The following is a 15088-nucleotide window of genomic DNA, read 5'->3' on the forward strand; positions in this document are numbered from 1 at the left end:
CACGGTAAGAGGAGGAGGAGCAGCCGGATACTTTGTTGAGCCTTGGGACCATGAACAGTCTTTTGGAGTCAGATCTCAGGTGATAGGTGCTGCATGTGGTAGGGGTGAGGAGCTTGTTCAGGTAGCTGGGTAACTTGCCCAGAAAGTATGTGATGGCCACTCTAGTTCTTTGAGCATTTCGCAGTGATGTGTGTTGTAGTTGCATTGGAGAACAAAACGGTAAATTGAATTGTAGAGGGTGTCAAGTGTGCTAAGGTGGGTTTGGGGTGCCGAGCCGCTTGATGGCGGTGCCAGTGCACCAGGACCCGCTCTCTCTCACACAGCAATTAAACTGATTGTCGGGGGCGAGTGCGGGGCTTCTGTAACCGTCTCATACCTTCTCCGGCGACGTCTCCTCCGAAAGGGTCCCCTCATCATGGTGCCGCGTCGTCATATGGTGTCATGTTGCTATGACAACGGGACGACCTTTGACCTTCGCGGTGCCATGATGAGGGGACCCTGGAGGAGGAGACGCCGCAGGAGAAGGTAAGAGGCCCCGCACCAAATGTCCCTGCACCGACAGAGAAATTGGTTTCCATGGCAACTGAGAAAACGGGGGCAGGGGTGTCAATGCTCGGTGGGACCTTTTAACCCCTTCATTTGCAAATAGCAGACTGTGCCCCGCATGTGTTCTGTCGCGGGGCGCGTTCATGTCAGTTCTCATGTCTATTGCAGACTGGGGCTGCAGTGTTAACCCGGGAGGGGAACCATTGCTGGCAATGCAGGGGTTAAAGCAATGTCACTGAGAGGTGGAGGGTCCCAAATAAAATGCCGGCATGGTTCCCCCCCCCCCCCAACTCACCCCAAAAACACCCCCTCCTATCTCTCCCTATAACTCCTCCTATCTCTCCATATAACCGCTCTCTATAACGCCTCCTATCTCTCCATATAACCTCCTATCTCTCCATATAACTCCTCCTATCTCTCCATATAACCGCTCTCTATAACGCCTCCTATCTCTCCATATAACCTCTCCCTATAACTCCTCCTATCTCTCCATATAACCGCTCCCTATAACTCCTCCTATCTCTCCATATAACCTCTCCCTATAACTCCTCCTATCTCTCCATATAACCGCTCCCTATAACTCCTCCCATCTCTCCATATAACCTCTCCCTATAACTCCTCCTATCTCTCCATATAACCGCTCCCTATAACTCCTCCCATCTCTCCATATAACCTCTCCCTATAACTCCTCCTATCGCTCCATATAATCTCTCCCTATAACTCCTCCTATCTCTCTGTATAACCGCTCCCTATAACTCTTCTTATCTCTCTGTATAACCCCTCCTATCTCCCCATATAACCACTCCCTATAACTCCTCCTATCTCTCCATATAACAGCTCCCTATAACTCCTCCTAACTCTCCATATAACCTCTCCCTATAACTCCTGCTAACTCTCCATATAACCTCTCCCTATAACTCCTCCCATCTCTCCCTATAACTCCTCCTAACTCTCCATATAACCTCTCCCTATAACTCCTCCTAACTCTCCATATAACCTCTCCCTATAACTCCTCCTAACTCTCCATATAACCGCTCCCTATAACTCCTCCTATCTCTCCATATAACCTCTCCCTATAACTCCTCCTAACTCTCCCTATAACTCCTCCTAACTCTCCATATAACCTCTCCCTATAACTGCTCCTTTTAACCTATATAAACGTTCCCTATAACTCGTCTATTGCTCCACACAACCACTCCCTGTAACACCTCCGCCCTATTGCTCTCTATACCTCCTTTGCTACATATAACCGCTCCCTATAACTTCTCCTATTGACCCATATAACCGCTCCCTATAATGCCTCTTATTGCTCCATATAAACTATTCCTATAATTCGTCTTATTTCTCCATATAACTATTGCTCTACATGACTGCGCCCTATAACTCCTATTATTGTTTCATGACTCATCCCGTTGCCCTATATAACCGCTCCCTATAACTCCTCCTGTTGCACCCTATAACAGCCTCCTATAACTAATCTTATGGCTCCAGAAAACCGCTTCCTGTAACTCCTCCTATCTCTCCATATAACACCTCTCTATAACTTCTATCTCTCCATATAACCTCTCCCTATAACTCCTCCTATCTCTCCATATAACACCTCTCTATAACTTCTATCTCTCCATATAACCTCTCCCTATAACTCCTCCTATCTCTCCATATAACCGGTCCCTATAACTCCTCCTATCTCTCCATATAACTCCTCCTATCTCTCCATATAACCTCCCTATAACTCCTCCTATCTCTCCATATAACTCCTCCTATCTCTCCATATAACCTCCCTATAACTCCTCCTATCTCTCCATATAACCTCTCCCTATAACTTCTCCTATCTCTCCATATAACCTCTCCCTATAACTTCTCCTATCTCTCCATATAACCTCTCCCTATAACTTCTATCTCTCCATATAACCTCTCCCTATAACTCCTCCTATCTCTCCCTATAACTCCTCCTATCTCTACATATAACCTCTCCCTATAACTTCTCCTATCTCTCCATATAACTGCGCCCTATAACTCCTCCTATCTCTCCATATAACCGCTCCCTATAACTCCTCCTATCTCTCCCTATAACTCCTCCGATCTCTCCATATAACCTCTCCCTATAACTTCTCCTATCCCTCCCTATAACTCCTCCTATCTCTCCATATTACTACAATCTAGGTTCCTAAGACTTGGTGCCCCAGCAATTGCCAAACCAATTGCTTCCATAGTCAACTCTATCCTGTCTGCAGGCCATATCCATTAGGCCTTGTCCATGTTGCCTGCTTGCTTGCGGAAGCGTGCTGATGCGCGCTCCCGCTCAGCACTGAGCCCCTACAGCCGCAATTAGAGCAGCTTTAGTAGGGGCTCACCTGCGCTTCCGCGCGCTTGCGGAAGCGCAGGTCTTAGGGGAATTTAAAATTACCCCGCTTGCCGGCGAGACAGGCCGGTCACGTGAGCGGTTCGCCCAATGAGGGCGAAACAGCTCCGTGACGTCAATGGCCCGCCCCCGGCCAGTGACGCGCCCGCCCGCCCCCGGACCGCCCCCTGACGGGCCGCTGACAGCGCGTGCGGTAAGCAACCGCAAGGCCAGGGAAAGCACCCGCTTTCCCTGAGCCTCAGCGCGCCTCAGCACGCCAGCGGTAAGCGTGTCCGAGGCCTAAGACCTGGAAAGCTGCCAGAGTTGTCCCAATCTTCAAAAGTGGGGACAAAAACACTGTCTCAAACTACAGACCAATCTCTCTTCTCCCAATCCTATCCAAAGTCATGGAAAAATGTATTCACTCCCAATTAAGCGATTACTATAACAAGACAAATTTCCCCAAGCCAATTCCAATCTGGCTTTCGCCCCAAACACTCCACCGTAACTACCCTGCTAAAAGTTTGCAATGAAATCCAGTGTGGAATGGAACGGGGACAACTCCCTGGTGCAGTATTCCTAGATTTTGCAAAGGCTTTTGATACTGTTGATCATGCTATCCTGCTTAACAAACTCCAGAGCTCTGGAATAGGGAAGCATGCTTTAAACTGGTTTCAGTCCTACCTATCAGGTAGATCCCAACATGTGTCCATCTCTGGCTATAACTCTAACCCCCTGGCTATCACCTGTGGTGTCCCGCAAGGCTCTGTTCTGGGGCCCCTACTCTTCTCAGTGTTCATCAATGATCTTCCCACAGCTTGTCAGGAAGCCTCAATACACATGTATGCAGATGACACAATCCTATATGCACACAGCCATAGCCTCTCCGACCTTCAACACATACTTCAGTCTGACTTTGTCAGACTCGAAAACTGGATTTCCCAAAACAAACTGTTTTTAAACACTGACAAGACTGTAACAATGGTATTTGGGACCCAGACTAAATTTTTAAAGCTTTCAGCAACTGAGCTCCAGATTACAACCAACACTAACACCACCCTAACTCCTGTTACTAGTTTTAAATACCTGGGCATATGGTTTGACTCCCATTTAACATTCGGGATGCACATTAATACCCTGACAACCAAGACCTATGCCAAACTAGGGGTACTTTACAGGAACAAATCCTCCCTAAGTCTCCTGGTCAGAAAACGTATTGCACAGCAGATGCTAATGCCAATTATTGACTATGGAGACATAGTATATGGCTCGGCACCTCAAACCCACCTTAGCAAACTTAACACCCTCTACAACTCAATTTGTCGTTTTGTTCTCCAATGCAACTATAACACACATCACTGCGAAATGCTCAAAGAACTAGATTGGTCATCACTCGAGTCTAGGCGCAAAGTTCACCTTTCTAGTCTTGCCTTCAAATTCTTTATGGGCAAGCTACCCGTCTATCTGAACAAGCTCCTCACCCCTACCACATGCAGCACCTATCACCTGAGATCAGACTCCAAAAAACTGTTCATGGTCCCAAGGCTCAACAAAGTATCCGGACGCTCCTCCTTCTCTTACCGTGCACCCCAAAACTGGAACAACCTACCAGAGACTCTCACATCCACCACCAGTCTAAGTTCTTTCAAATCTAAGGCTGTCACACATTTTAATGTGGTCTGTAATTGTTTCATACGCCCATAATACAAATTATCTTTAACTGTGCATGCAATGTCTTGTATATAATGTATACCCTGATCATTATGTAACTGTATTTGTAAACATGTATTATTTGTCTTAACTCTGTGCCCAGGACATACTTGAAAACGAGAGGTAACTCTCAATGTATTACTTCCTGGCAAAATATTTTATAAATAAATAAATAATATAACCTCTCCCTATAACTCCTCCTATCTCTCCCTATAACTCCTCCTATCTCTCCATATAACCGCTCCCTATAACTCCTCCTATCTCTCCATATAACCTCTCCCTATAACTTCTCCTATCTGTCCCTATAACTCCTCCTATCTCTCCCTATAACTCCTCCTATCTCTCCATATAACCGCTCCCTATAACGCCTCCTATCTCTCCATATAACCTCTCCCTATAACTCCTCCTATCTCTCCCTATAACTCCTCCTATCTCTACATATAACCTTTCCCTATAACTCCTAATAACGGATGCTCGCCACAAATAGGACGGGACCGCAGAGCCGTGGTGGGGATATTGAAACACCGAGTGGAGTGCCGGCGTCGTAGTTGTGAGTATCCGGGTCAGGGTAGGAGAAGGCAGGATAAAGGTAGGCAAACCGAGGTGGAGGGTTGGAGAGATATGGATCATAGGGGTCACGTTACCCAGGTCGAGGAAAGGAGAGCAGAATGGTCGTGGGTAAGCCGGGGTCGAGGGTCGGAGACAGCAGCGAAGTCCAATGTAAACAAGGCAAGATGAGGGCTGTATCCTAACAATGTTTATGCTGCGCCAACTTCCTAGTGGAAGAGGCTGAGTCTAAATAGCAGGGTCATCCAATCAGGTGCAGGGCTGCACAGCAAGCAGGAATCAGGCAGGAGCCAATCAATCAGGCAGGAGCCAATCAGATGACCGGAGCTTGATGGGGGCGGAGCCTGCATCTGATCCTCACAGTACCCCCCCCCCCCTCAGGAGCGACCTCAGGGCACTCGAAGGAAAGTTTTGCCAGGTACCTCAGGTGGAATGCCCGGACAAGCAGCATGGAGTTGGTTCCGGAGAATCCAGGAGTGCTCCTCAGGGCTGAAACCCTTCCAGTGCACAAGGTACTGCAGGCATCCTCTGGACCTCCTGGAGTTGAGGATGGACTGTACCTCAAACTCCTCCTGACCATTCACTAACAGAGGATGAGATGGGGCCACGGGAGTGGGGCCAGACGGGTCCGGTATGAATGGTTTGAATAGAGACACATGGAAGACAGAAGGAATTTTCATGGTGGGCGGGAGGCTTAACCAGAAAACAACCAGGTTGACCCTCTCGATGACCGGGAAAGAGCAGATAAACCTCAGTGACAGCTTTGCGGTGGGCGCCTTCAATTTCATATTTTTTGTCGAAAGCCAAACAATGTCTCCTGGTTTGTAAACTGGGGTGGTATGACCATGCCGGTCCGCTTGGTCTCACTGGGCGGATACTGCTTTCAAGAGTTACTCCCGTATCTTACCCCATAGTTCCTGCAACTGCCCGATCCGGTCGTCTACGGCAGTGACCCCGGACGTAGCTGTGGGAGAAGGAAGTGCTGGAATCTGTAGTTGCAAAAGAATGGAGACTCCTGCGAAGATTCGTTGCGGAGGTTCTTGTGGGCAAATTCTGCCCATGGCAGCAGATCAGACCAGTCATCTTGCGTCGTGGAGATATACGACCTAAGATATTGTTCCAACGACTGATTCATCCATTCTATTTGCCCGTTAGTCTGGGGGTTGTACGCGGATGAAAAGTGTAGGGTTACTCCAAGTTGCGTACAGAAGGCACGTCAGAATTTGAAAATGAATTGTGACCCTCGATCGGAGACGATGACCTGTGGCGCCCGGTGGAGCTGCACAATCTCCTGGATGAATACCTGGGATAAGGTTGTGGTGTTGGGTAAACCCTTCAGCGGGATGAAGTGGGCTTGTTTTGAGAAGTGGTCCACCACTACCAATATTATGGTCATGCCCTTGGATGGGGGTAGCTCCACGATGAAGTCCATGGCAATGTTGGCCCATGGACGGTCCAACATGGGGAGAGGACAGAGATGACCCACCGGGCAATTCTTAGGGTTTTAATCTGGGCGCACACGGGGCATGCTGCCACGAAGGTCTTCACGGATCTCCAGCCACCAGAACCTCCGCTCTAAAAGTTCGGTAGTCCTTCTTACACCGGGGTGCCCGGTGCTTTTGGAGCTGTGACTCCATTCCAGGACTTTACGTCGGAAGTCTGGCAGCACAAATAGGCGTCCCACTGGCACGTTGACGCCCACAGGGATCCGAGACTGCTCGAGAACGATGTTCTCTAAGGCGTCGAATGTGGCAGCAGAAATAATCCGGGAAGCAGGGGAGAATGGGTTCCATGTTGCCTTACGCTACGTCGTCCATCTGTAATTGGCGGGAGAGCGCATCCACTTTTACATTCTTGGACCTGGGAAGATAATAAATAATAAAGTTAAAGCAAGAAAAGAAGAGAGACTATCTGACTTGCCGGGACCTCAAGCGACGGGCGCCCTCAATATACATCAGGTTCTTGTGGTCAGTGAGAATCGTGATTGGATTCTCATAACCTTCCAAGAGATGTCACCATTCTTGAAGAGCCATCTTGATAACCAAAAACTCCCGGTTGCCCACATCATAATTGCGCTCTGCCGGTGAGATTTTTTTAGAGAAAAAAGCGCAAGGATGCAATTTCGCCTTCTCGTCTAGTCGTTGGGAAAGCACCGCCCCTGCCCCGACTTCGAACACATCCACTACCAGGGTGAAAGGTAAAGCGGGATTCGGGTGTACCAGGACCGGAGCAGACGGAAATGCTTTTTTGAGCTTTCCAAAGGTCTCTACGGCCTCAACAGGCCATTGTGAAGAATCCGCACCCTTACTGTTCAGGGAGATGATGGGAGCCACGACCGAGGAGAAATTCTGAATGAACCAGCGGTAATAATTAGCAAATCCCAGGAAGCGCTGGATAGCCTTCAAGCCAGGACGGACGTACAGGACTGATGAAACTGGCATTTCTCTAATTTCACATACAGGGCGATTCTCCCTTAGACGTCTCAGGACCTGCTTCACATATTCCGGGTGCTGATTTAGAGAAAATCAGGACATCGTCAAGGTACACGATGACAAATTGAACAGATCCCGAAAGATCTCGTTGACAAAGTTCTGGAATACGGCTGGTGCGTTACACAACCCAAACAGCATGACCAGGTAGGTACTCATAGTGTCCATCTCGAGTGTTAAATGCCGTTTTCCACTCATCGCCTTGACGGATCCGGACCAAGTTGAACGCTCAGCGTGAATCAAGTTTGGTGAAAATAGAGGCTCCCTGCAGCCGGTCGAAGAGCTCGGAGATGAGAGTTAATGGATAACGGTTCCTTACCGTGATCTTGTTCAGTCCTCGATAATCGATGCACGGGCGGAGTGATATGTCTTTTTTTCTTTACAAAGAAGAAGCCGGCTGTGAAGGAAGGGGTAAATATGGCTGCTGTCAATAAAGGTTAAGTCTGCCATTACCCTTACCTGTCAGTAATACATTGGTATTGTATTATGTGTTATGTCCAGTTGTATGTATTTTACTTGGTTCCAGCACCTCAGGAACCAGGGGTAAATGTGTTTGCAGGAGAATTGTTGCAAATCGGCCTGTGACCTTTCCCTGTATCCTTGTTATGTTACAATTGTTATGTTGCAGTTCTACCCACCAGATGCTATGGTGGAGGAAGCCTCGCTCTTAAACCCCTTGTTGGACAAAGCGTGCTGCCTAGGGATGGGTTAGAATAGCTGGAGAAGTGTATCAAAGAGGATACACCAAAGAAATCCCTTTCGTAGGCGCACCGCAGACCTTTATAGTATATACGGTCAGGGGTGAATGTGGTGGGTGAAGTTAACTTTATTTCATACTGATGTGTCAAACGTGTAGTTAAAACAGTATATAGTGTGAATCTATATACTTGAAATAAAAGATAGACACCTATAGTCTATTTGGTCTCTGCCATGCCTCTCCTTTATTGTCTATGTATTGCTCTATACGGAATAGATACGCCCTTTTGTTATATATATATTTGTTTTAAATAAAATAAAACAAATATATATATATAACAAAAGGGCGTATCTATTCCGTATAGAGCAATACATAGACAATAAAGGAGAGGCATGGCAGAGACCAAATAGACTATAGGTGTCTATCTTTTATTTCAAGTATATAGATTCACACTATATACTGTTTTAACTACACGTTTGACACATCAGTATGAAATAAAGTTAACTTCACCCACCACATTCACCCCTGACCGTATATACTATAAAGCAGTTCTACCCACCAAACAGGGACTGGGCACGTAGGCAGCACCTGGCCCTGAGTGTTTCCAAGTTATGTTTTTACGTGTATAAAAAGGTGGGGAGGGAGACCTCTAGATAGCTCAAGCTCCAGTTCTGGTGATGGTTGTGACGGTAAAGGGGTGACCAGGCTATATAATAAAAGGTAAGCCCACTGGTTACCCCTGAAACCGTGGGGTCCCTGGCAGCTCCACAGCACCATAAGCCAGGGGCCAGGTGTCATTGCACGAAAAGTTGGGGATGTAGTACTGGGCATGTAGGCAGGGCCTGGCCCTGAATGTTTATAAGTTATGTTTTCAAGTGTATAAAAAGGTGGGGAGGGGGTGGGGAGGGAGGGAGACCCCGGGTGGGGAGGGAGGGAGACCCCTACTTTGCTCAAGCTCCAGTTCTGGTGGTGATTGCCAGCTGCATATACAGAGCTCCAGTGCTGGTCTCAGGCCTGACAAGTAGGTCCTGTAGGCACTGTGCAGGTAGCAGAAGAGAGGAAACCTATGCAAGAAGGTCCCTACAACTAGTCAAAGAAAGTTCAGTCCGCGCTCTTGCTTCCTAGTGTTGCAGAAATTAATTCTTCTCCCTCCTCTTGCTGCTCCTATGACTTGAAGTGTCTCCCCTCACTCCAAGAAACGGACTCTGCGTATGTGTTGCCTCGCAGAGACTAAGTCCCGTGTTTTGCACCCAAGTTCTACAAATTGAACGTAGCGGTCGTGGCCCGGAATTTAAACCGAAAAGAAGACCAGGAGAACTGGGTGTATAGCCCGATCAGGGTAAACTCGATCAGGGTAAGATCATCCAAGCGGGCTCCATGTACCTAGGAAAGAGTAGATTTCCCCGCCAGACCCTCAGTAAATGTACTTTTAACTGTATATTGTGTAATTCTTCTTGTTGCACGTGGGGTTACCGAAATACATGTGGTTTCTACTACAGTACCTTGTTTTGCCTAATGTATGATCCCGGTACAAATATAAAAGGTGTTAAAAGTTCCTGGTCTCCTGTGACAGTGATTGACAGCTGCATATACAGAGCTCCAGTGCTGGTCTCAGGCCTGACAAGTAGGACCTGTAGGCACTGTGCATGAAGCAGAACATGGGAAACCTATGCAAGAAAGGTCCCTGCAACTAGGCCTGCAGGGTATCCCCAGTTTGGTATGTGTGTTGTCTGTGTATGTGTACTGTTGTGGATATCCTTTTCCAATAAATTAATTTTATAAACTCTCGTGTTCTGTCTGGCGATATTGATCTCCAGTATTAGTCCTGGTCTCCCGTGACAAGCTATTTTCTGGTGGCAGAGGTGGGATCGCCAGGCTCAGCACCGATATTCTTCAGGGAATATCTGTCCTGAGTGAGGTCTCCATTTTGAAGACCACAGATCACAGAGTTACAACTGTACAGTACTCAGGCACACACCCTTACCAGTCCCTGTAGCTTAGTCAACGTACAGACAAGATTACAAGGATACCAGCCAAGTATCGGTCCTGGACCAAGGACCAGATTATACTCCGGTGTGAGGAGTGCTGGATACTTACCAGGAACCGCAAAAAAACGCAGCTGATCGCTGACTTGCTAGCGTATGAGGCGCAGCTTTCAGTGGTTAGAGCTGAGGCACTGGCCAGCCCTGAGGCAGTTCCCGGCCCCTCCGGACTACAGGAATCACCTGCCAACTCTGGCGAGGAGTCAGGGGAGTATTCGACGGAGCCACCCGATGCGGAGGTGGGAATGCCAGCGGACATCTGGCATGCGCTGGACAACCTGGGCAGCGAGGCGACTCCTGGCGAACGAATCGCCCTGCTCCAGGTCCTGGCTGCTTGTGGTCCCATCCAATCAAGGCCCCGCTTGTCCTCGGGAAGTTGGAGGTCCCATGCCAGTCGGGCACACCGAATCAAGTATGACAGCTTTGCCGCGTTTTGCGAGGAGACGGATGGTTATCTGCGGTCCTTTGAGAACTATTGTGAAATGCACAACCTACCTGAGGAGGACTGGGTCAAATAACTGGCCCCTCAGCTGTGCGGCAAAGCAGCCGTGGCACACCGTGAGATGTACCGGGAGAATGCAAAGGACTACCCAGTTGTGAAGGAGGTTCTCCTGGCACGGTATGCTATTACCCCAGAGACCTACAGGGCCCGGTTCAGAGCCCTGAACAAGGGGTCCAAGGATACGCACCTCAAGTTCATGTCCCGGCTACAGCACCAGTCTAAAAAGATGGATCGCCGGGTGTGAGGTGACAACATTTAAGGCATTCTATGACCTGATGGTCAAAGAACAGTTTATGCTAAAATGCTTGCCTGAGATACGAGAGTGGGTCACCGACCACAAACCAGCCAGCACGAGACAACCGGCTGCCCTAGCAGATGACTTCGTGGACGCACGTCCTCAGCTCCGGAGGCGGCACACGGTGCCCCGGAAACCCACAGTGACGGTTCAGCCAACAGTCTGATCCCGCCCAAATCAGCACAAGCTCCTGGTGGCCAGCCACAGTGCCTAACAGTACCCGGCCGGCGCCTACCGAGTTCGTCCATGAACGGCGATGCTTCAGGTGCAACCAGACGGGGACACATGAAACGCGACTGCCCAAGCTTCTCCAGCCCCAGGGTGCAGGGGCTGGGCAACGTACCCAAGCGGCCCGGGCCATCGCCTGGATAGGCAGCCCAGATGATCCAGCACCCTCCCCTACGTTCCCGGTGCCAGTCGCAGCGACCCAAGCGACCAACCCGTTTGTTCCAGTCGAACCCGCTTCCCAGGTTGCCACGGTCGGTCTTGGTCCCACGGATGTCCGGATCAAGCACCTTCGACCGGTGACCATTGGGGACTGGATGACCGCCGGTATGCTGGATTCTGGCGCTGCTGTTATTCTGGTTCGGCCTGATATGGTCGGGCCAGAGCACCTTTTACACGGGGAGGGGATGAGGGTGACTGGTGGATGGGGGACGCAAATCCCTCCAAGTGGCCCAGGTGTTCCTGGACTGGGGCGCGGGCCAAGGCATCCACGATGTCGGCATTCTGCCTGGCTTAGTGCTAGTACTGTACTTGGTCCTGTACTGTTGGGCAATGACTTGGGTCGACTCCGATGCAGCTACGAGGACGACGATGCCGTAGCTGTAGCCGCGGTGACTCAGAGCCAGTGTCACCAGGGTCCCGACCCAGGCTCAGCAGTGGTTCAGGGTCCCAATCCTGAACCCATCACTTCCCAGGCCTTGGAGCCTCCAGTCGTGGATGTTCCGGAGAAGGTTGACCAGGTAAGAGCGGAGCCTGCCTTGACTGAGACTAATATCCCTGACTGTGACTAGGCCCAGTGGGCTGGAGCAGAGCCAGACGTTCCGGGATGCCGTACGGACGGACCTGAGCTTGGAGGGCATGAGGCAGCATGCTGCTGAGCCATCCTCCGAGTCCGGATCCGAGCGGATCCTGTGGCGTTGTGGACTCGTTAACCAGGTAAAAGCCCCGGCAGCTCCGAACAGACTGTGGACAGCTAAATGTCAGTTGGAGGTACCTACTAAGTACCGTGCACAGTTGCTACATTTAGCGCATGCGATCCCGCTGGCAGGGCATCAGGGGGTTACAAGTATGAGAGCCAGGTTCACCACTGTGATGCCTGCCAGTGAGTGGGGGGGCAAGGCGATCGGGCCAAGGCCCCTCCTGAGGCCATTACCAGTCATGGGGAACCATTCCAGCGGGTGGCGGTAGACATTATTGGGCCCCTGATGATTCCCAGTAGGTCAGGGAAAATATATATTTTAACGCTCGTGGCCTTTGCAACCAGGTACCCAGAGGCAGTGGAGCTTTCCTCCATTGACATCCAGTAGGTGGCCGAGGTGCTCATAAACGTTTTTACTAGGGTAGGTTTTCCTTGTGAGAACCTGACTGACCAGGGAGCACAGTTCATGCGTGAGCTGCTCCAAAGTCTCTGAACTGGGTGCGGGGTGACCTCTTTCCGCACGGCCCCTTACCAAGCTCAAACCAATGGACTGTGTGAATGGTTCAATGGCACCCTGAAGCAGATGCTGCGGGCATTTGTGGAGGCCGAAGGAGAGGATTGGGAAGCACGCCTGCAGAACCTACTGTTTGCATACAGGGAGGTGCCACAGGGGTCTACCGGCTTCTCACCCTTCGAACTTCTATATGGGCGCCGGTGGACCGCTCGACCTGTTCTGGGAGGGATGGGAGGGGGAGACCCACACAACGGATGCGACGGTGCTTCAGTATGTGGTGGAGCTCAGAGATCGGTTGGCAGATCTGATGGGCTTAGTGAAGGCTAATCTCAAGGGAGCTCAGAGCAGGCAGAAGCGCTGGTATGATAGAAATGCCCATAGTAGAGAGTTCATCCCGGGCAGCAGGTGCTTGTTCTGAAGCCAACTCGCCCGAACAAACTCCTAACTGCCTGGTCCAGTCCATATCCGGTAATCAGGCAGGTGAACGAGTCAAATGACATTGTTGCTCTGGATCAGAAATTAGGTAAACATCGGAGCTACTACATCAACATGTTAAAAGAATATCATGCGAGTGGAAAGGTGGTGATGGCGGTGTGTGGCCCACCATAGGGAGATGCGGCAAACAGAGCTCTGCCCGATCTCCTAGGGGACGCCAAGCAGGGAGGCTCTGTAGAGAACGTGGGGATAGGGTCCCAGCTCGTGGCTTCCCAATGGAAGCAGACGCAAGATTTGTTAGGAAGGTATGGGAGTCTGTTCACGGACAAGCCGGGACGGACTCACCTCACTGATCATCCGGTCAACACTGGTGATCAGAGGCCCCTTCATAAGTCCGCGTACCGAGTGTCTGTGGAGGTAATGCAGAGCATGGAGAAGGAGATTGCAGATGTTGTATACCTCGGGTACAGGGCAGGCGGAGGACATCTCAAACCTGAGCCCGCCAAGGTGGAAGCTATTGTGGGGTGGCCGGTTCCCAAGACCAAAAAACATGTGCTAGCCTTTCTGGGGACCGCCGGGTATTACCGCAAGTTTGTACCCAATTACAGTGCCCTGGCCAAACCCTTGACCGACCGGACTAAAAAGAGGCTCCCTCGCATGGTAACCTGGACATCAGAGTGTGAGAGAGCCTTCCCAGCTCTAAAGGCTGCCCTGGTAATGCCAATGGACTTTCCTGGCAGGGCGATGACCAGGGTCGTCCCAGCTCTGACCTTCAGGCGTCACGCTTGGGGATGAACACGTTGGAGTTGCTACCCCAGAGCACTCCGCTTCAGGGGGGAGTTGTGATGGAAGGGGTAAATATGGCTGCTGTCAATAAGGGTTAAGTCTTCCATTACCCTTACCTGTCAGTAATACATTGGTATTGTATTATGTGTTATGTACAGTTGTATGTATTTTACTTGGTTCCAGCACCTCAGGAACCAGGGGTTAATGTGTTTGTAGGAGAATTGTTGCAAATCGGCCTGTGACCTTTCCCTGTATCCTTGTTATGTTACAAATGTTATGTTGCACTTCTACCCACCAATCAGGGCCTGGGCACGTAGGCAGCACCTGGCCCAGAGTGTTTCCAAGTGTATAAAAAGGTGGGGAGGGAGACCCCTAGATAGCTCAAGCTCCAGTTCTGGTGATGATTGTGACAGTAAGGGGGAGACCAGGCTATATAATCAAGCTTAAGCCCACTGGTTACCCCTGAAACCGTGGGGTCCCTTGCAGCTGCACAGCACCATAAGCCAGGGGCCAGGTATCATTGCATGAAAAGTTAAAGTGTCCCCTGTTTTTCCACTTTTCATGTTCCCTTTGCCCCAGACTCATGAAACTTTTTGTGTGTAAGTTTTAGGTGGGATATTTGGGTAAGAATACATTTATTTTGTTTGCAGGAGTTGAAGCCGAAAAGAAGACCAGGAGAACAGGGTGTATATCCCAGTCATGGTAAGATCATCCAAGCGGGCTCCGTGCACCTAGAAAAGCCTAGATTTCCCCCCCAGACCTTCAGTAAATGTACTTTTAACTGTATATTGTGTAATTCTTCTTGTTGCACGTGGGGTTACCGAAATACATGTGGTTTCTACTACAGTACCTTGTTTTGCCTAATGCATGATCCCGGTACAAATATAAAAGGTGTTAAAAGTTCCTGGTCTCCTGTGACAGTGATTGCCAGCTGCATATACAGAGCTCCAGTGCTGGTCTCAGACCTGACAAGTAGGCCCTGTGCATGAAACAGAACAGGGGGAACCTTTGTAAGAAGGT

Source organism: Ascaphus truei, chromosome 6 (genome assembly GCF_040206685.1).
Source record: "Ascaphus truei isolate aAscTru1 chromosome 6, aAscTru1.hap1, whole genome shotgun sequence".
Classification (NCBI taxonomy): Eukaryota; Metazoa; Chordata; class Amphibia; order Anura; family Ascaphidae; genus Ascaphus; species Ascaphus truei.